Below are 13,124 nucleotides of genomic sequence, written 5' to 3'. Positions count from 1 at the left end.
TGTACAGGTCTGGGTTTGGGTCTTGTGCCTCAAAAACTAGTAACTGAAAGTGAAGTTGCTCAGTCGTGTCCGACTCTTTGTGACCCCATGGACTATAGCCTGCCAGGCTCCTCTGTCCATGGGATTTTCCAGGCAAGAATACTGGAGTGGGTTGCCATTTCCTTCTCTACAAAAACTAATAATGCCTCCTCAAGTCAAGAAAATCCCCTTGCCATTTCCTGCATCATGAATCTCTTTGGTTCCCCAGTTACTCTTCTTCCTCTTGCCGCTCTTCATCCTTCGTGTGGACCTCCAATTCCAGAAGGTCTTCATTAGTAAGCTACCCCAAGGACACAAAGCACAACGCTTGTAGAGGATGCACACACGTGACGATGCACGCCAGTCGAAGGAGCTGACTCACGTGATTGGACATGCGAACACCCGTGCTCATCTTTGAAAGCTGGCAACTTGAAGGTTTATATGTAGAAGACTTACTTATAAACATTAGGAATATATATGTATATGTATATATATATATGAAGGCTGCTTTGGGTTCCCATTAGAATTCACCATTGGACCCATGCACCTGATACATAAGAAAGATAATATCACACATAAGAAAGATAATAACACCCATTAAAAGGTTTGGGTTTTTTTGTTTCTGTTTGTTTTGGCCATTTCACATGTCTTGTGGGATCTCAATTCCCTGACCAGGGATTGTACCTAGGCCACAGCTGTGAAAACCTGGAATAACCACTAGGCCACCACGGACCTCTCAAGAGGTGAAAAGCTATTTATAAAATGATTAGAAAAAACAGGAACACTAGTCAGAGAAAAATAAGCTAGATTTTCTACTTATATACAAAAACAAATGTCTGATATAAAAGAAAAAAGCTAAATGCTAACAGGAAAGTGTAGGAGACCATCATTGTGAGCTCCAGGTAGGGAGAGATTTTATGAACGAGACTGGAAATATATAAACCATATGGCAAAATTTTAGTGGATTTCATGGTACCAAAATTCATTTCTTTCAACAAAGTTAGCAGTAGTTAACAAAACAGATACTTCTAGTATCTATATAAAAACTGTACAAAAAAACATATAAACTATTATCGTAGACTTCAAAATCGGTGTTGAGTGAGAAAAGTAGGAAACAATATTAATATTGCATGCCATCCATATGGGGCTTCCCAGGTGGCACTAGTGGTAAAGAACTTGCCTGCTAATGTAGAAGACATAAAAGATGCAGGGTCAATCACTGGGGGCAGGAAGATCCCCTGGAGGGGCGCATGGCAGCCTACTCCAGTGGTCTTGTCTGGAGAATCCCATGGACAGAGGAGCCTGGCAGGCTACAATCCATAGGATTGCACAGAGTCAGACACAACTGAAGTAAATCGGCACTCACGCATGCCATCCATATAAATAGATGCACGTATGCACGCAAAACAAAATGACATGTTTTATATGAATATAGACATATTTAAAGTCATGACTTAAAGTGTGTATATTGGATGGAGAACAATGACAGTAGAAAGTAAGGGAGAAAAGGGGGGAAAAGAAAGAAAGACAACTTACACTTCAGCTCAGAGCACTAGTCTAAACATGAGTACTCAATTCGATGCAAGAAAAAATTAGACTTAAAAACGTTCGTCAAATGTTTAGTCTAGCAACTCATGGACCAGTCATTAGCTCCCTCCCCAGCACCACCTCCAAGACTCCCGTAAGATCGTGCCACCAAGACTAGGTTTACCGTACATATTTTTTTCAATCAGCAGAAGCATTGAACCTTCCTAATCAGAGCTTTCTTTTTACTACAAATAACAGTAAGGAAATAGTTGAACTGAGTGTTCGAAATGAGAAGAATCGTCTGGCTCATTTCTTTTAAAGGCTTCCCTTCCCTAATAAAACATGGAGTGAAACAATTGGTTGCATTTGAGCTTTTAATTAGACCAAATTTAATATGCCTACAAGTATTTTGCCTGCCAGGCATTGCAAAGATCTTTGCTGCTGATTTTACAAGAATTTAAGACATGGGAAGACACGTTGGCTGGGATTAAATAAGAGATTATCTTGGCAAGTGAGAATGACAAAAAAGTCAGGGAGAAATACAACCTTATTGGAAGGGGTGGGGAGAGAGGGATGGGCTGGCAGCCATATGGAAAATAAGTCTCAGAAATGCAGTGTAATTGACTCAAGTAGATACAGTTTTGTAGAGATACATATATTTGAGAGGGGAGAGGCTTAAAAAAACATAAAACTATGAACACAAATACAAAATTTTAAAATATGAAATCAGTTATGATTGTGAACATTTATATCAAATGATAAAAGAAATCTCAGTAAACTTCAAAGGCTCATAGGTATGTTAAACATTACAAAATCTCTAACAATATCATACCGTCTCTTCACAAACTCTCTTGACCATTTCAGCAATGCTTGCTTTTCTACATTGTTTTTGGCTGCATAGCTTTTTTCTATGATAATAATTTCATAACTTTTTATAGAGTGAGAACAGAAAGACAAGTCAGTCTTTCCTCTGGTATGGTTGATTAAAATTAGATGTTTATTATTAATCATTGGATGTATGTATGACTTCACACACAAATATACATGCTTTTGTAAGAATGTTACAGGTTTGTGCCCTATAAATACAAAAATTCTGAAAAACATCTATTTCACGTGATGCCATCAAAAAGAAAAGGCATGTTATGCCTCACTTAGAATGATACTCGTTGCATTATTGAGTAGATTCTTGACAGGAAAGAACTTTCGTTTGGATCATGTATTGAGGAGAACTGAGTGCTGTCGCTGGGATTCTGCACACCTGATGCCTGGGAGCATTTCCCCTGGGTTAGCTTCTGACCCTGTACATTTCAAACCTCACTTCTCTTCCACTGGCACATCTGGGCCAGATGCTGAAGGATCTTCTCTTATTGCTCTACAACCTCTGGCCCTGCAGCTGCATGTAGCCACCAGGTTGAGCCAGCCCTGTGGGTGAGAAAAATATTCCTGGATGTTATTCCCACATTGACAACAACGCAGCACAAAAGTAACAAAAAAAAAAAAAGAAGGAAAGAAACCAGAAATTACATTCTTTTAAGCCCCCAAAAATGAAATTCCTCAGTTAGTAGTCCTTTCAGCAAATCCCCAAAGTATCCAAAGCTGCTCTTATCCTATAACCTAAGTCGAAGTCACAAAGGAAGAAGACAGCCATCTTGACCAACCTTAGTTGAAGCATTATACTTCTGCAAATATCACAAGAGCAAATGTTGAGGGACCAGGACACTGGTGCCACTTCCCCCCCATCACAAGTCCCCCAGGACTTGGAAGAGCCCATGCTAGTGAAGCCCTGGAAACTTCCTTGGCTTCTCAGCAAATCCACCTGGGACTCTATAGGGCTGCAAACCTGGCTAACAATCCTGTTCAGCTGCAGACCTGGTTAGAGAATACAGACTCGAAGGCCTCTCAAGAGTGGAAAGGGAAGTGGTGTCTTTGTAAGCCAAGTGGGGTGGGGTGAAGTCAGCGAGGAGAAGGGAGCGGGGAGAGGACAGAAAGAACCCCCTGAGCCCTCATTATCTCATCTTAAATGAAAAAAAATAAAATCACCCTGGGGCTGGTCCCAGCAACCAATGAGCCATTTATCATCTTTTAAAGTCTCCTGGTTTTTCAAAAAATGGTGACCAGGACCAGCTTCTTCAAATTGCTATCACTGACTTTCTGCCACAAACCTGCTTCTCCTTTTACTCTCTTTTGACCCTTTTCATTTATTCATTTTCAAAAACTTATTTTATTGAAGTATAGTTGATTTACAATGTGTTCATTTCTGTTGTACAGCAAAGTAATAGAGTTATACATATATGTACTTTTTCATATTCTTTTCCACTGTGATTTCTCACAGGGTATTGGATACAGTTCCCTTTGCTGTACAGTAGAACCTTGCTGTTTATCCATCCTATACATAACAGTTTGCATCTGCTAATCCCAAACTCCCAATCCATCCCTCTCTCACGCTGGCAACCACAAATCTGTTCTAAACATATTTAGGCTCTTTTTAAATAAGCCACAACACACACACACACACACACACACACACACACACTCACACACACACATACTTTGCATTTTCCTCTAAGTTCCTACTACCCAGGCAAACATTAAGTCACGAACTGAAATCTATCGCTTGGAATCTTGGACTGGCCACTTAGAAACTGGAAACCTTTGGTCTCCTTCCTGTTATAAAACCTCCACACATCTCCCAGACAGTTGAGGTGAGACAGCACATCAATGCCAGCCACCTACAGTGTATAGGAAGGAAGCTCCTTAAAACCTAAGGACGGTTTTCCTTCTTAAAAAAAAAAAAGAAGAAGCCTTTATTTCTACACTGCTGGGGGGTAAGAGATTTGATATTCATAACTATGACCTTGGATTCCCATTTAAATCATCAAAAAACAACTGAGAAAGGACATGAAAGTTAAAGTCATGTGACTTCCACTTCCATTTAGGACAGAGTAGCCTACAGGAGACCCACTCCAGTGTTCTTGCCTGGAGAATCCCAGGGATGGGGGAGCCTAGTGGGCTGCCGTCTATAGGGTCTCACAGAGGCGGACACGACTGAAACGACGTAGCAGCAGCAGCAGCAGCAGCAGCCTACAGGAGACCAAAGCTTCTGCCAGGAAAAACTGGAAAATCTAGATATGATTAAAAAAAAAAATCATTCAACAGTGTCAGAGGGCTGAATGAAGTAATAAGTCTTGGGCAGTGCTGATTCTGAAGACAGGAGAACTGCAGGCTAATTGGCAGCCACTCTCCCCAGGGGCCCCTCATCCCACGAGCTGCAGAGAAAGAGTCACTTCCTCGGAGGAGGACTCTGTCTTAAAAGCAGCTCTTTTCCACTTTAGACTATGATTTCTTGCAGGCAGTTTCGCCTATCTTGTTCCCTGTAGTATTCTTAACTCCCAGCACAGCTCCTGGTTGTTGGTGGTTTAGTTGCTAAGTCATGTCTGACTCTTGTGACCCCATGGACTGTAGCCCACCAGGCTCCTCTGTCCATGGGATTCTCCACGTGAGACTCCTGGAGTGGGTTGCCATTTCCTTCTCCAGAGGATCTTCCTGACCAGGAAATGAACCCCAGACTCCTGCATTGCAGGCAGATTCTTTACCAACTGAGCTATGGGGGCAGCCCCAACACAGTGCCTGGTACACAGTAGATGTTGAGTGGAATATGTTGAATTCAGTTGAGTTGAGCTGAGTGGAACTGAGTTGAATCGAAACAGTGAATACTTTCTGGCTCTTTCAGATCTTCTTGATTCCAGAGGGACTTTTTCCCAAAACCTGGAGGCCCTATTCTTGTACAACTTCATCAATAGGGTCAAATCTAAGATCCTTTCTGACTAGAACTGCATCCTCTGGGTCCTGCTGTACTATCTCGAGGGCTTGGAAATGGGCGGGGTTGGGAGCCTTGCCGTCAATTTTCTATTAGTAAAATTCCAGGCCAGGTCCATGACAACACTGCTAGAGCCCCAGGCCTTCTCTCCCTGACCACACACAGTCCTGAGACTCTAACAGGAGAAGTCTAAGAACTCTGGTGGCCTAGCAGGCGTTTTCTGTTTAACTCAACCCACTTCCAAATCTCCACAAAAGGTTGTATGTTCCTCGAGTCCACCTTCTGGGCTCAGCACTTACCTGGAGATTCTAAACTAGGCTCCATTCTCATTGGGCTCTGGGCTTCCCCCAACTCTGCAGGGGCCTCAAAGTCCCCACCCTGAGGGAGCAAGGATGCTGATAGGAAACACACTCTGTGACACATACTTAAGTCCCCAATTGTGGGATACTTTAAAAGTATGTTTCTAAGTTGGCTACGCATCCTCAGAACTTGATTCCTATGCATTTTATGTCCTTTTTTTTTTTCCTTTCCAAGTATAAAGAACTGTGATGAAGCCAAGGCAACTGAGTTCTACCCCTGGTTCTGCTGCTGCATGTCCTTGTATTGTTATTGAAAGGGTGTGTGGGATCTGGCTGCTCACTGCTCAAAAGCCAATAAACAGCCAGGTTGGTGGAAAGGAAAGTTTGCTTTATTTCAGATGCCAACAACTCAGGGAGAAGGGCAGGCATCTTTTCAAAAGCCAACTCCCCCCAGCTGACAACCAGTGGGGCAAAAGGTTTTATAGACAGAATGAGGGGGCCATATGCAGGAACAGCACAGTCAGCTCTGACAGGCATCTTCAAATTGGTCATCAGTGGTCTGACCCGCTTCATCTTGATTGTTTTAGGTACAGTTAATCTTTAGTTCCAGGGTCCGTTTGTTCCCATTTCTCTGAGTCCAGTTCTCAGAACTGTAGCTGCTTGTGTTGTGGGTACAGTGTGGTCATCATGCAGCTAACTTCTTCCACCTGGTATTAGTCTCTATAGGACGCTCACAGGCTATGGCTCAGAATATTATCTATAGCCCTTGAGAAAGAACCAAAGGTCCTTGACTAAGCTTAATGACTACATTATTATTTTTTGGTCTCCTTTGACTGTTTCCCTTTGCTTCCATGTGTTCTCGTTTCTCTGATTAAACTTATTCATTGACTAAAGTCTTCCACAGACAAAAGGCAGGCAGAGGACATGGAGGGAAGGACCAGAGGGTCCTGATCTGTTTCAGTATCATCAGTTCTTTGAGGGCACCCTGACCCATTCACTTTGGGGTTTGGTCCTTTGGAGAGAATTTTATTTTCCTGGAGCACCTTGAGGCTTTCAGGCTCTGGGAAACATGGGGCCGATATTTACATGAGACGAGTCGGACATGACTGAACGACTTCCCTTTCACTTTTCACTTTCATGCATTGGAGAAGGCAATGACAACCCACTCCAGTGTTCTTGCCTGGAAAATCCCAGGGAAGGGGGAGCCTGGTGGGCTGCCGTCTATGGGGTCACACAGAGGCGGACACGACTGAAGCGACTTAGCAGCAGCAGCAACAGGCTATAAACCTAATGCCACATAATTAAATCACAATGAGAGGCCTTCAGGCACTGCGTGCTACCCACCCAAGATCCAGTGACCGAGGAATCCAAACCACTCATGAGAGGACTATTTTTGTCCCTACAGAAGCCCTACTAGTGCTGTGGGTAAGAGCAGGGGCCCCAGTGCCACGCGGCCCTTCTCTGCTACCTGACCAGCTGTATGGTCGCCTTCAATAAGTTACTTAAACCTCTCAAGGCATCAAAATTTGAAATTGTTGGAGGGATGGTATACCTATTCCATAGGTCTATTGCAAGGATTAAATGGACCATCAGATGTCAAGTGCTAAGAATAGCCCAGAGCACAGAGAAAGCCTCTGTAAGTACTAATATGACATATTTACCCAAGTGTGGAGAGTCCTAAAAAGCTTTCTCTGACCCAAACAGCTCACACCTCTCCTGATGGGATCTTGGGCCCTCCTGGGGTCTGGATAAAGACTAGGAGAATGGGCTTGAATGCTTCCTTTCTAGGACACCATGCTGGCTGTGTATTTTTATTGTCACATCAAGGGTTTACCCACTCAGATTAATTCAGTTGACTACATTATGCCTTTCTTGTTTACATCCAGTTCCAGGTAGAACTCTGAGGCACCTGGGGTGCAGGGTTGGGGGTTTGCTTCATCCTTAAATCCCCACTGTTTCACATAGTGCCTATAGAGTACTCTGTAAATATCTGTTTCATAAAGGCAAGCGTTTGATTTTGGTGTTTCAAGTCTCCCCCTGCAGCACATCTTGTGGAGTGGGGAACACTTGCAGATAGTCCATCTCATCAATGACTTTCTTCCTAATTTTTCAGTGAGTGACATTTTCCTGACCTCGTTTCCAGGACCTGGAAGCAATTTCCTAGAGCCCACAACTTAGAGAAGACCCATGTCCAGAGGTATGTGTACCCTACAGTGGTCTTTCCTTTCCTCAAGCCCTTATCAAATCTTCCTAGTCTTTCAAGAATAAACTGAAGACTGAGGAATAGGTGACCAATATCTCTTCTAATTTCTTTCCTTCTCCTATTTAACAGTCCATTTAAAACCTCAACCTAGAAATGGGAATTTCATGCAAAGTAGGAGTTGATGGTTTAGTTACGGCCCTCAAAAGAGATAAGGGAGCTCAAGAGATTGACCGGGGCTTCCTTGGTGGCTCAGTGTAAAGAATTCACGTGCCAGTGCGGGAGACATGGGCTCCATCCCTGGTCTGGGAAGATCTCACATGTGGAGATCCACATGCTACCTCCATACCTGTGGCCCATGCACCACAGTTATTGAGCCTGTGCTCTAGAATCTGGGAGCTGCCACTACTGAGTCCACGTGCCGCAACTACGGAAGCCTGCAAGCCCCAGGGCTTGTGCTTCACAGCAAGAGAAGCCACCACGGTGAGAAGCCCTTGCACCGCAACTGGAGAAGTGAAGTGAAGTCGCTCAGTCATGTCCGACTCTTTGCGACCCCGTGGACTGCAGCCTACCAGGTTTCTCCATCCATGGGATTTTCTAGGCAAGAATACTGGAGAGGGTTGCCATTACCTTCTCCAGAGATCTTCCCGACCCAGGGATTGAACCCAGGTCTCCCGCATTGTAGGCAGACGCTTTACCGTCTGAGCCACCAGGGAAGTCCAGTAGCCCCCAATAGCCACAACTAGAGAAAAGCCCATGCAGAGGAAGGAAGACGCAGCACAGTCAAAAAAAGATTTAAAAATAAAAAAGAAACTGTCCAGATGGAGTTGTAAGCAGAAAGAGTCATTAGACGTGTAAATGTGCCAACGTAGGGGCTCTTCTTCGTTTGCAGATTGGCCTGTGAGCTCCTTGTGGGCAAGATCAAGGTTCTGCTCACAGAGATAGATCCAGGACCCAGCGCAGTCCCCAGCTGGATGAGCTCTGTGTGTGGTTATGAATTGAGTTATTGGAACTTTCAGTGGATTAAAAACCGTCACAACAGCTTGGCTCGTAGTAAGGCATTCAACCAGTGTTTCTTCACGTGGAGTTGGTAAACAAAAAGCACTGAGGCACAACTATTTGGACCCAGAGTTTGGGATTCAGAGTCAGACAATCCCAGAATCAAATCCCAGTTTTGCTTGCTTCTTTTTGCATGCCCTGGGCCACTCCTCAGTAAAGGCGCTACCTCACAGGATTGCCATGAGATGGCATGAAATCACACATGTGAAATCTACATTAGCGATTGCTGATGCTTGCTCAACAGCCTCTGGGGCCAGAGGCTGTTCTAGGGCTTTCCACTTGATCCTCATACAATCTGAAAAGGAAGGTGCCTTTTTTCCCCCACATACTTTATTTACTTGGTTGAAAGTCTTCTACGGTCCATAAAATGTTTTATGTAGTTGATCTCAACTTTGTTCACACTGATTTCAGTGAGTCAGATATTGATTTTCTATGCTCGGGACTCAGTGTGCCATTGCCAATTGATTTATTTCAAGATCAAGGTTGGCACTTTCATATCAAATCTTATTTTAAATCCTTTGGAACCAGTGTCCTAAAGTCACCAAGATAAATCCCTTTCCTCCAATATCGTGTGATATAATTCCACCTGCCCCTTCCCGGGACCACCAGGCTCCAGCACCTTAGCTGTGATGTCAGCTGGGTGCCTCCTGCTCTACCCTCAAGGAAAGTGCCTTTAACCACCCCCACCCCCCACCATACAGGTGAGGACGCTGTGGAAGAAAAAGGTAAGTCAAGTCTCCAGGGTCATTCAGCTAGTGGTAGTGATTCTGTGAGGCATACACAGCCCATAATCTTAATTAAGAGAAAGCTTCAGGCTGCCACATGTGGCTAGAAGTACTCATAAAAGGGAAGCCATTATTATTGCTTCCCCGGTGGCTCACATGGTAAAGAATCTACCTTTAATGCAGGAGACCCGGGTTGGATCTGTGGGTCAGGAAGATCCCCTGGTGAAGGGAATGGCTACCCACTCCAGTATTCTTGCCTGGAGAATTCCACAGACTGAGGACCCTGGCACCTACAGTCCATGGGGTCACAAAGAGTAGGACACGACTGAGCAACCTACACAGGTTATTATTATTGCAGTCGTCATGTTTGAGGAGCAGAGAACCCGAGTCCTCACAACTGCTCCACAACAGAGCAGTAACCCCAGGGCCTCCGCACTCAGACCTGGGCTGCCCTGGCTGGTTTCCCCGGTTGCCTTCCCCAAGGCCTGTCCTGGGCAGCCACACCCCGCATCCTCACCACACCCTGTGCTGCGCTCTCACCACCCCAGAAGTTCTGGCCACACCCTGTCTGCTCCCGGAAGGTAAACAGGGCCACTGGAGAAGGGTGGCATTGTTGTGCCTGCGGTCTTGGCCCTGGAGGCCCAGGGCTCAGGCTTATAAATGCCACAAATCAATAAGCAGTAAAAGTCAGAACAGAGGCCCTCTTGAACTTCAACTGACCTCCGCTCCCAGCCAGTTAGTCATGAGAACAAATGCTCAGGAACCGATTCCAGGAGAGAAAACTTCCACGTGGCCTCTAGTTAACTACCTTGAAGGAAGGGGTTTGCAGCCTGGAGGAGGTGAGGGGGTGTTAAGTTCTGGGGGAAAGGCAGGCAGTGTCCCAGTGTCACTCAGAGCAGAAAAACTGCCCTGGTCCCAGTGAAATTTGCAGTTGTGAAAGAGTGCAAGACCCTTTCTTGCCCGGAGCTGCCTGCATGACTAGGTTTCATTACAGCAGCTCAGACTGATTGATGAAGGGCTTCCTGGGCACCAAGCACTGTGTTTAATCTTTACCTGCCTTAACTCACTGGAGGTGCTCACCGACCCTAGGAGGTGGATTTTATTATCTTCATTTCACAAATGAGAAAACCATGGTGCAGATAAAGGGTAAATAAACTGCCCCAGGGTTGCTCAGCCTCTATGAGGCAGATGCTAGAATGTGAACCCAGGCAATCTCCTGGGTTAGACCGTCACCTCCCTGGAGGCTGGCCTTGGGGATTTCTCTCTGTGTTTTCCCTCCTCATTCAATTTTGAATCGGAATTCTAATACAAAGATATATACAGAAAAGGATGACTTGGAGGGGCTGTTGAAGGTCCCCCTGAAACCTGCAAGGGCTCCTCAGGGCCAGCTGGGGAATGTGTTGGATGTTGGAGAAATATGCATCCCAGGGCCACCAACTCTGTTGCTGTCCCTAGATGAGAAGCCGCCAGTTAAGGTGTGGCCCCTCACCTGATCTTTACTGCAGATTATTTTGAGGGTGGAGGGAGCATCTGGCTTGGGGATAGACCTCTCAGAGTTATTTCCCCAACACTGTGAAACATACAAATTCTGCCAAATCTGGTCTCCTGGCATTTCTGTTTATGGTGCAGGTTGAAGTTTGGTTTTCTGTAGTTGCTCCTTGGAGCTAATTTCTTGCAAAGAATGTGACAAAGGTCACTGGAGAGAAAACACCTGGGCACAAGTTTCACAAGGGCGAGGCAGCCTGCACAGCATGGCCCCTCACCATAACAGTCTAAAGTATTGGGGGTAGGATTCACATGGTCAAGGCCACCCTGAGAGCTGGGGCTAGTTTTTTGAGTGTGATAAGAAAAACCCCTGCCTCAAGTGCCTTTGTGGATTATCTGCTTGGGGTTTCTGCAGGTTTACTGGGTTTGTGGTTATCCATGCCCCTGGAGGAGAAAATGGCAACCCACTCCAGTATTCTTACCTGGAGAATCCTATGGACAGAGGAGCCTAGTGGGCTATAGTCCACAGGGTCGCAAAGAGTCGGACACGACTGAGTGACTAAACATACACACATGGCCGTTGGTGGCTCAGTGGTAAAGACTCCGCCTGCCAAATGAATGGATAAGGAAGTTGTGATACATATACACAATGGAATATTACTCAGCTATAAAAAAGGATGCATTTGAGTCAGTTCTAATGAAGTGGATGAAACTGGAGCCTATTATGTAGATTGAAGTAAGTCAGAGAGAGAAACACCAATATAGTATATTAAAGCATATATATGGAATTTAGAAAGACAGTAACGACAACCCTATATGCAAGACAGCAATAGAGACACAGATATAAAGAACAGACTTTTGGACTATGTGGGAGAAGGGGAGGGTGGGATGATTTGAGAGAATAGCATTGAAACATGTATATTACCATATGTAAAATAGGTGATCAGTGCAAATTCGATGTATGAAGCAGGGCACTCAAAGCCGGTGCTCTGGGACAACCCAGATAGATGGGGTGGGGAGAGAGGTGAGGGGGGGTTCAGGATGGGGGACACATATACACCATGGGTGATTCATGTCGATATGTGGCAAAAACCACCACAATATTGTAAAGAACTTACCCTCCAGTTAAAATAATTTTAAAAAAGAATCTGCCCGCCAGTGCAGAAGACATGGGTTTGATCTGTGGGTGGGGAAGGTCCAGGGTCACTCAGGTAGAGGTGTTAGACAGTCACCTTCCTGGAGGCTGGCCTGGGGGATTTCTCTCGTGTTTTCTCTCTCATTCAATTTGGAATCAGATTTCTAATATCAAAGTATACACAGAAAAAGGATGACTTGGCAGAGCTGAGGAGGGTCCCCCTGAAACCGGCAAGGGCTCCTCTGGGCACTGGAGAATATGCAGGATGTTGGAGAAACTTCCATCCCCAGGGCCATCAGCCCTGTTGCTGTCCCTAGACTGAGAAGCCTCCCGTGTTCTTGCCTGGGAAATCCCCATTGACAGTGGAGCCTAGCGGCTACGGTCCCTGGGGTCGCAAAGAGTCAGACTCGACTCAAGGACTAAGTAACAACAGTAATGCCCATTGCAGGTCCTCCAAGAAATACACTGGATCATTCCCTTGATTACTTCCATGTATTGGGTCATTGCCTTGTTTAATGCACTATAAATACTTCGAGAATGATACACAACATTGAAGATCAGGGCTTCTGCTGAAGGGTCATGAGTTGTGGTTCTCAATAGGGGAGGCATCAGGCTTTAAGAGGGAACCCAGAATATGTGGACTATGGGCGCCCCCTGCTGGAAAGGAAAAGCTAGAAATCTGGGACCTTGAGTTCAGAGCCTGGGGTCTCCCCGGTGGGCTTTTGGAGCACCTCTTCTCCCCTCGGCTAGATGGCTCTTTTTCTTGTTTTACCGACATTCAACTGCATGAGAGTAATGAAAGGCAAAGAGTGTGGATTCTAGAGTTTAGATGGTCTAGGTTCAAACCCTGTTCTGCCGT

At 45.2% G+C, this 13,124-nt stretch overlaps 1 long non-coding RNA gene across 1 annotated transcript; it reads right to left on the bottom strand.

The window, feature by feature from the left end:
* Positions 1 to 1,900: 1,900 nt before the first annotated feature.
* On the bottom strand, positions 1,901 to 12,633 carry LOC147370807 (uncharacterized). The gene is made up of 2 exons (XR_015165475.1): positions 11,613 to 12,633; positions 1,901 to 2,967 (listed from the first exon to the last, which is right to left on the bottom strand). It is a non-coding gene; the product is annotated as an uncharacterized LOC147370807 (long non-coding RNA).
* Between the last annotated feature and the right edge of the window lie 491 nt (positions 12,634 to 13,124).

This window comes from Bos grunniens, chromosome 6 (genome assembly GCF_055505025.1).
Source record: "Bos grunniens cultivar Pamir isolate PY7600 chromosome 6, Bosgru_T2T1.0, whole genome shotgun sequence".
In the NCBI taxonomy this organism is placed as follows: domain Eukaryota; kingdom Metazoa; phylum Chordata; class Mammalia; order Artiodactyla; family Bovidae; genus Bos; species Bos grunniens.
This window is presented reverse-complemented; position numbering and strand designations above follow the sequence as displayed.